Consider the following 8,967-nt stretch of genomic DNA (forward strand, 5'->3'; position numbering starts at 1 on the left):
TCTTTCTAGAGTATAATGCAGTTTCTTAACTTCTGCATTCTTGACATTTTGGGCTGTGTTGGAGATGCCATTTGTTGAAGGAATAAGCCCCTGTTCTCTTACCTAATGGTACTGGTCATCAAATATGTTTCCAAAAATATTCAAATGTTCCTTTTGGGAAAAAATGGTACCAAGTTGAAAATTACCATCACTAATGTAACAAGTACTTCCCCTACTTTCTTTGCATGCACGACTCTTGCTTTCTTTCAGTTTTTAACATAAATGTTGCATATTTAAGAGAAGCATTTGTAGGAAGGCAAAGGAACATATGTTAGGCCTCTGGGATTTTTTTCCTATTATCTGGTAATTTTCCTTTAGTATACACATCACAATTTAATTTTATGACTATTTTTTATTTTTCTGTTCCAATTTTATGAAGGCAAAAAGCTGCTGCTATTTGTCTCCTTACTGTATCCTTGGTGCTTTACATATTAACTTGCATATAGTAAGTGCTCATGAAATATTTCTTAAATGAACAAATGATAAGTTAGTTGTCCTATCTTTTCTGCTTGCATTTCTCATGTTTATCAAACTTCTCTGGGAAGTTTCTGCTAACACTGTGATATTCTTTCATGATGGAAAAAGGGCAATTCTTGAGGGTTTACTCAGTACATTCCATTACAGCTAGCATGTTAGCTACATGTTTTTTTAACATAATTACAAGTAATGTGCCTTCTAGGCTTCTATTGCACTTCCTAAGGAAATAAAATTGCTACTGATATTTTAATTGGCATAATGAAAAATAATTAAGGTGAATATTCAGCTAGCAAAACATTGCAATTAGGTGGACATTCCTGCCCCAAGGCAAACATTTTCCCTCAATTGAGAAATACATACATTGAGTAGGTATCAACATCCATAAAGTCAAAGTATTCAGAGACCTCAACCAGTTAAAAAGAACTGTCCAACATCACATAGCTGACACTGACAAAGAATCTACAAACTGCGGTACAGGGTTTCAGGGTAAATCCTGAGGAGATTTGACTGACCTTGTCAGTACAAAAGTTACTTTTCTTGTTATATAGGTCTTCCTTTATCTTGGCCTTAACCATCCAGTAGAACAGTATAAAGACAAAGTATAAAAAGTAAAGTCATATTAATATGCTGAGCTGTGGGGCCGGGGAGATGGCTCAGTAAAATAAGCCCTTGCCTGGCAAGCGCCAGGGCCTGAGTTCAATCACCGGTTCCACAAAAAAAAAAAAAATGCTGAGCTGTAAAGGGCTCAAGCCAACAACTCTGACATTGCCAGTCCTACAGATAACCCACTACTATTATGGACTACTGGACTATATTGGAATATTTTTCTGAATTCATGTACCTACAATATTTAAATGACAGTGGAATACCCACGTCTGACAAAACTAAACAAAAAAGGCATATAAATGAAGGATTATTTTGTATCTGTATATCCAAAATAGTTAGGATAGATATACAGCTACTTTCTCTTAATTTGACAAGAATAAAGATTTGTGCTGATAGTGTTTGGACAGGATATCATGTCTGCATTTTGTACTATGAACAACTACTATGAAGACAACAATATGCAATGTATTAATTATGGAAACTGTCCTATTAACTTGTTTTGAAGCTCTCTCATTACTATTTGTTTCTCAATAAAATTAATAAAAAAAGAACTGTCCAAAAATGGGCAGGCGCAGGCCTACCCATTAGCTCAGTCATTTAAGTGCCTTCTTAAACAAAGCAGTCAGGCTCAGCATGCTGTGGTTCGATCCCCAGGTCCTCAAGCCAAATCTACTTGCTCTGAAGGCATCATGAGGCCGCCAAAAAAGGGCAGGAAATTTGGCTATTTGCAAATGATTGAATATTTCAACAATCAGTAGAAAAGCCTTGAAATGAACACCCTGGAGGAGAAAGAAGAAAACAACGAGAGAAGTTGGTGTTTCTGCAATAAGCCAAGTTGAATAATTTTTCTTATTCAATGCTGGCTTTTGGCGTCTTAAAGAAAGTCCAATTTTAAGGCTTCAATTTGACAGGGAAGATATCAGAGAATAGAAAGGGTACATGTGGAGAAGAGTAGCATTTTCCTGTGCACCGCCTTTTATGTACGACCCTTGCAGAGGAAAAATGTGCAAGACAGAAGTTAAGTGGCAAGTGAAATTATTGTGTTTAAGGCAAGCATAATATGCATGCCATGCTGGACAGATACAAAATGTATCACCATAAATGCATGTTTGATGCATTCTACAATGCTTGTAAGGCTTCAGGAAAATATAGTCATTTTCTCCTCCAGTGTCTGTCACTTTTAAAATTGTAAAAACATTGTTTCAGGAAAAAAATTCCTCAGGCACAAATCCTACAAATCATATAAACAAATAACCTATAAATAAGCATCATTCTGTCATTTATTGACTATCCACAAAAGATTAAGCAGAATATATGCATAAATTATACACTGCAGACTCTGTAATGCAACTATTATCCCAACCTTTCAAAGAGAAAACTGAGGCTCCTAGAATTTGGGTAATTTTCACCAAGTTTTGCCACTGGTAAATTGCAGGGATGAAGATTTCAATACTTAGTCTTCTGATAAAAGACGAAACTCAGAAAGCGTTTTGAGTAGCTAATAAATCCCATAAGATACTTCTTCCCTGGCACCATTCATATTTTATTGCCTTTATCACCACGTCTCCCCCTACTGCAACTTCTATGCTCACATTAGGAGTTCCTTAAGGACAGATATTATCTACATTACTATATGCCCATTAGTTATCACCGTGACTGGTAGACAGTAGATATTAAATGCATGCTTTATGAATGGAAGAATGACATTTTAAATTTTATTTATTTATTTATTTATTTGAGAGAGAGAGAGAGAGAGAGAGAGAGAGAGAGAGAGAGAGACCAGCTCAGCCCACCAGGGGGCAGGGCTGGCTGGCATGTGGTGCTGGGGGATTGAACCGCGGTCCCTGATGCTTTTGCTAAGCTTGTTCTAAGTAGGTGCTTTAGACCACTGAGCCATCTCTCCAGCCCCAAGAATGACATTTTATCAACATAAATTCATAAAGACCATTTGAAGACATTCCTATCCATATTTTGCCCATTTCTTTGGAGTGATAAGTCACATCCCAAAAAGAAACAGATCAATAAAAGACCAGGCATATCCTAATAAATGACAAGGAGTAGAGAAAGCCTGACAAAATTTTCATTAGAGTATTGACCCATTGTGTATTTAGAATGAAAGTTAGTAAACACCAGATTTCTCTGATATGTCTTATTGAAAATTATCTTTGATGGAAATACATACTTTATATTAGAGCACTGTCTTTCACTTTGAAAATCAGGGACTATTTTCAGAGTTGAGTTCAAAAAATTGGTTTCCTCCTATCTAGCCTACTATGCTTATAAGTCATTGTTCACTTTTCAGGAATAACTTTCTTTCATGTCCCAAACATAGTGTCACAAATGTTCTTTACATGTAAAATACTATGTTTTCCCTAGGGTTTTTTGTCATTAAGATCTGCAGATGTTAGGTAATTTTTTAAAAAACCTATTTGTGTCATGATTCTAGGTTTACCACAGATTGTTACTATCCCCTTCATTAGTGTAAATGGTAATCATCTGTACTGATCATTAAATCTGAGGAAAATAGAAAGTGGACTTCAAAAATGAATATTTGAAATAGGAAGATATAATAATGATTTTAAGTTACAGCTTTTGAAAAAACAAATTTTATTTTATTATTATTATTATTATTATTATTATTATTATTTTGCAGAGCTACGGATTGAACTCAGGACCTTGTGCTTGCCAGGCAAGTGCTTATTCTACTGAACTATCTCCCCAGCTCCTGAAAAAATAAATTTTAAATATGCAATGTGAATAATAACAGTGATAAAAGAGAATATCTTAAGATGTGTAAATTCTCTGAACAGGTAAGAAATTAAACTAAGCTGAATTGAATGAGTGTGTCTATTCCATAAATAGACTGCAATTAGGTATTTTTTGAAAATTATTTAAAAGAAAGAGAGACTTGGAAAAAGAAGAATGTTACAGTAGATAGGAGTAAGGGAAAATGAAGCAATGAAGGAGGAAGGGAGAGACAGAATGAAAAAATAGGAAGAATAGGAAAGACTGTGTAATGGGTAATAAAAGACCCCAGAAGAAATTCATGTACTATTTCTCATCTTTGAAGTCATCATTATACCCCTCCAGCAGAATGGCAGAAGCAAAAGCTTGTGCTTCATGTGCCATGCTGTTGACTTAGAATGATGCTGCTTAGGCTCTTAGGGAGGGGAACTCAGGTGAATTTTGTAACCAGAACAGCATATTTCTGACATACAAAATCCAGCAGCGCTGAATTCATGTGTTCAAATGAACTTCAGCTCCATAATTGATTCTGTCACATTTTGATGCTATAAATATATAAACAATGCTCTCATTATTCAAAATATTTTTACAGTTTTTCATTGATTATTGTTTGTAGGATTTCTATGATCTTCTTAAAAAATCAGATTCACTAGCTAGTGTTTTTAATTAAAAATCATACTACATATAATGAATGTCCATTTTCAACTGTCTTGACTCCAAACAGTATTTGTTTGCTATGAAAATAAAAATTCCACTAGTGAAAGTATTTAAGAATAATTACCAAAGTCTGAAAATAATGACCACAAAACATCCTAAGATAATTGTTAGCATAGATAGTACTTGAATAAATAAACAGCCTGTGGTGTTTGTTTCTTGTACCCATCACATCCATGTATATGCATATATCCTTGCCAGATAACATATTGTGAACACATATCTTTTTTCCCATAGAATGGTTCGAAAATGTCTAAAGGAAAAAAATCGGGGCCTGGGAGATGGCTCAGTGGAGTAAATGCTTCCGTGGCAAGTGCAAGGGCCTGAGTTCAATCCCTGGTTCTGAAAAAAACAATGTATAAAGGAAACTAGAATCTTCTGAGGCATAGGAATGGAGAGTAAAGTGAAGAGGGTGAAGAGAGGATCCTTTGGTTTTTTTATATGTTGTTTGTAATAATTTATCAACATACACACATGGTTTAGTTTTTGTCTTTGTTTTATTTGGTACCAGGGATTGAACTCAAGGCCTTGCGCTTGCCAAGCAGGTGTTTATGCCATTAAGCTGTCTTCCCAGCCCCAACACACATATGTTTTTCTGTGAGCATGTATTGCTTTCATAATAACAAGGGAGGGGAGAAGGAAAATGAAAATAGAAATTCAAGCTAGAATAAAGGAGATGGATGGAGTAGAATAGGAATAGAAAAGCAAAGTAATCCTAATAACTATTTCCTTATTTTGGGGTCTTTCATGCTTATGATTGCTTTTCTACATTAAACCATTTTAGGTGGCATTTTGTCTCCATGTTAAAATCGTGTTTGTTAAAGATCTCTCTGTGGCGTATGATAAAGGAGTGATAGAGTTAAATTAGCAAGTAACATAAGTGCAATGACAACTGCTATATTGAGTGAAGTGAGAATGCCCTGGCAAAAGAAAAAACATCTGAAATCTGTTCAGTGTTATCAAGGTTTTATTGGTCAATCTGTCACCAATTAAAAAATCAATAACAAAAATTATCTTACCTAAGAGGAAACTCCAGAATGAGGAATAAGGGATAAGTGATATTCATGAGGATAGGGGTCTGTACAGTGTAGCAGATGTCACTTGTGATTTGAAGGTCTGTTTTTTTGTTTTGCTTTGTTTTGTTTTTTTGTTTTACAGAGGGGACTTCATGGATTTACAAAAAATACTCAGATAAAGAGAAGGTTCATTTTGGTTAATATTTTCCCATGTATATTATAATGTATTCAAAAGCAACAAAATGAACACTTTGAAGAGTATCCAGCCAAAAAGTACCATAAACACAATATAAAGAAAAATGAAGACTTGGGAATATTGGCAGCTTTCATGATACCCAAGAATCTAGATTCCTCAAGACTTAAATGTATCTTACAAAATAATAATGAAAAAAACCAATACCTCAATAGAAATATGAACAAAGCACACAAGTGGACTTAAAAGCTGACAAAATAAAGTGACAAAAAATAAGATTATCAATATCATTCACAATTTAAAATGTCAATATGAAATATTTTAACCTAGCATATTGACAGAGATTAAAAGTTTGATAATACCCAGTATTGCTTTGGAGAAAAAACACTTTTGAATTTTGCAAATGAGAAAATAACTTAGTCTATTTCCTAAAAAAATTAGCAATATCTAACAAAGCTTAAAATGTACAAATTTTTTCAAATAGGCAATTGCTTATTTAAGTATTTATCCTGTAGGTAGGATTTTTCATTTTCTTATAAGTAGGGTTCAAACAATTTCAAAATATTTTGGCAAGCACTGGAAATAAAACGCTCAGATAGGAAATATTTAAAAAATTATGATGTGTTCACATAAAGGAATGCTAGGTAGCTGTTAACAGGAACATGGAAGATGTAAGCATGTTGATGAAGTTTTTGAAAACATTATTTTGGCAAAAAAATCAAGAAACGTAAATGTTCTTGAGAAAAAGCAAGACATACCTAGTGATTCCTACCCAGCATGCTATACAACTATAGAGCTCTTAAATTTATGCCATCTGTCTAACGATAATTTTGTATCCTTTGACAGGCATTTTCCCATACTGCTCTGTTCAAAATGCCTCTAGTAATCTCCTGTCTATTCTAAATTTTTATGAGATCTACTTAGGTGAGATCACCAGATATTTGTCTTTCTCAAACCAACTTATTTAACACACTTGATAATTTTTATAAATACAGTAATAAAATATATGGCCTTCACATTGGCATATTTCACTGAGTATAATATTTTCAAGATTAATCCATGTTACAAGATATATCTGAATTGTTTCGTTTATAGCTGAATAATATTCCATCATGAGCTTACACTGCATTTTGTTTATCTGGTCATCTGTGGACCAAGTCTTGAGTCTATATATTTTGACTATTTTGAATTAGTTGTGTGACAACCAGCATGCACACACAATACTCATATATGCATTACTTTTTAAATAACAGATTTAAATTTTAAAACTTAAAGTAGCAACATAACCATCAGTTGCTCAGGGAAGCCCTACAAAAGATAAGATTATAGAAAAGTAAATAAGGTGTGTTTTCCTATGAAGAGTGACCATACTTCAGCTATTAATAAAATGGCAAGTTTGAGGAAATCTTCAATAGGAAGTAGATTTATACAATAGTGAAATAGATTTCACTTTTTGAAAGCTTAAATATTTTAATTTGCTTTATTTTTATTGTAAAATTAAGAAACAATTAAAAGCTAAGGTTACATCTCCCTAATTTTGTTTTCCTTTTTTTTTAAGACAGAGTCTAACTGTGTAGTTCAGGCTGCCCTTGAACTCACTATCTAGCCCATAATGGCCCCAAATGCACAGTGATGCTCCTGTCTCAGCCTCACAAGTACTGAAATTACAGGTGTGTGTCTGCATGCCAGAATCATCTCCTTAACTTTTATTCATGCCCCTAAAAATAACTCACAATCCACAGAGGCAAGACATGAGTAACGCAGTTCTTTTAATGGTGAATTTTACTGGAAAATAATTCCAGCCTTGCCAGCCCCACAGCAGCATATTCTCTGAAGAACACTGAATAATACAAGACTCAGTGATCTAAAAAGTTAGAGGTACATTAAAGATCACCTAGGTCAGGTCTAATTATCCCTGACCACCAGAGTTTAAGTGATATGTGCAAACAGATTACAATGGAGAGAAATCTAAGGATCTACTAGGATGATAATTTGCACTGAAATTTTAGTAAAGGACATGAAAATAAGGTCACAAAAGGTGTCCCCAGATCTGTGCTGTTAGGAAAGGTGAGAGGCAAAACATAATTATTAAATTATCATTTAAAAATATACAATGTGTTGAAAAACATTCAGTTTCCTAGTTTCCCCAAACTATAATATAATTATATAGTTCCTGGAGGCTAGTTATAATTGAATTATAGGGTGTCTTGTTCACGTTCTAGCTGATGAAAAAAATTGCTCAGCTCTGCTTTGCGGTTCTCTGAACACTGGCTAGAATACTCATGAGGCAGCTTATAATTCAATTATAACTCCCCTCTGGGAACCATATAATTATATATAAAAGACCTAAGCCATCATATGCTATCCATTTATTTTTTGTTATGAAAGAATTTGTCTAAAGTCTGATATTAAAATTAAATAGATCTGAGTCAATTTGCATCTCAAGATTCAAGCAGATACTAAGATAATAAATTATATTCACCTAGATGAAGGTACTATGAATCAATCTGTTTACTGAAATAAAAAAGGGGATACAGATGAATGTCCATTTTGTATCTGTGTATTCAAAGTGGTTAGGATAGATATATAGTTACATTCTCTTAATGAATAGAGGGATTTGTTCTAATGGTGTTTGTAAATAGGATATCATGTCCACATCTTGTACAGCAATTAACCACTAGGAAGAATGTATGCAATGTGTTAATTATTGAAACTGTCCTACTAATTTGATTTGAAACTGTCTCATTGCTATTTGTTTCTCAATAAAATTATGAGGAAAAAATGAAATAAGAAAATATAAAGTATAATATTTTTAAATATCTTTGTATATGCACATACATAAGACATATGCAGCACACACAAACACATGCATAGAGCCCTCCACATAGTAGATTCAACCACATATCAGCAATATTCTTAAGAAATTGTGCTTGTATTGAATATTTGCATTGCTATCATCTATTAAAAATACAGTGTAACAAGCATTACCAAGGATTTACATTATGTGATGAATCATAGATAATCTACATATGATTTAACATATACAGGTAAATGTGTATAGTATATATGCAAACACTATGACACTTTATATAAAGGAATTGAATTTGAGCATCTAAATAGTGTCCTGAAAACCACAGACATCCCATAGACCCTCCATATATATTTTTTCATAGATAT

This window comes from Octodon degus, unplaced genomic scaffold (genome assembly GCF_000260255.1).
Source record: "Octodon degus isolate 3935 unplaced genomic scaffold, OctDeg1.0 scaffold00251, whole genome shotgun sequence".
In the NCBI taxonomy this organism is placed as follows: domain Eukaryota; kingdom Metazoa; phylum Chordata; class Mammalia; order Rodentia; family Octodontidae; genus Octodon; species Octodon degus.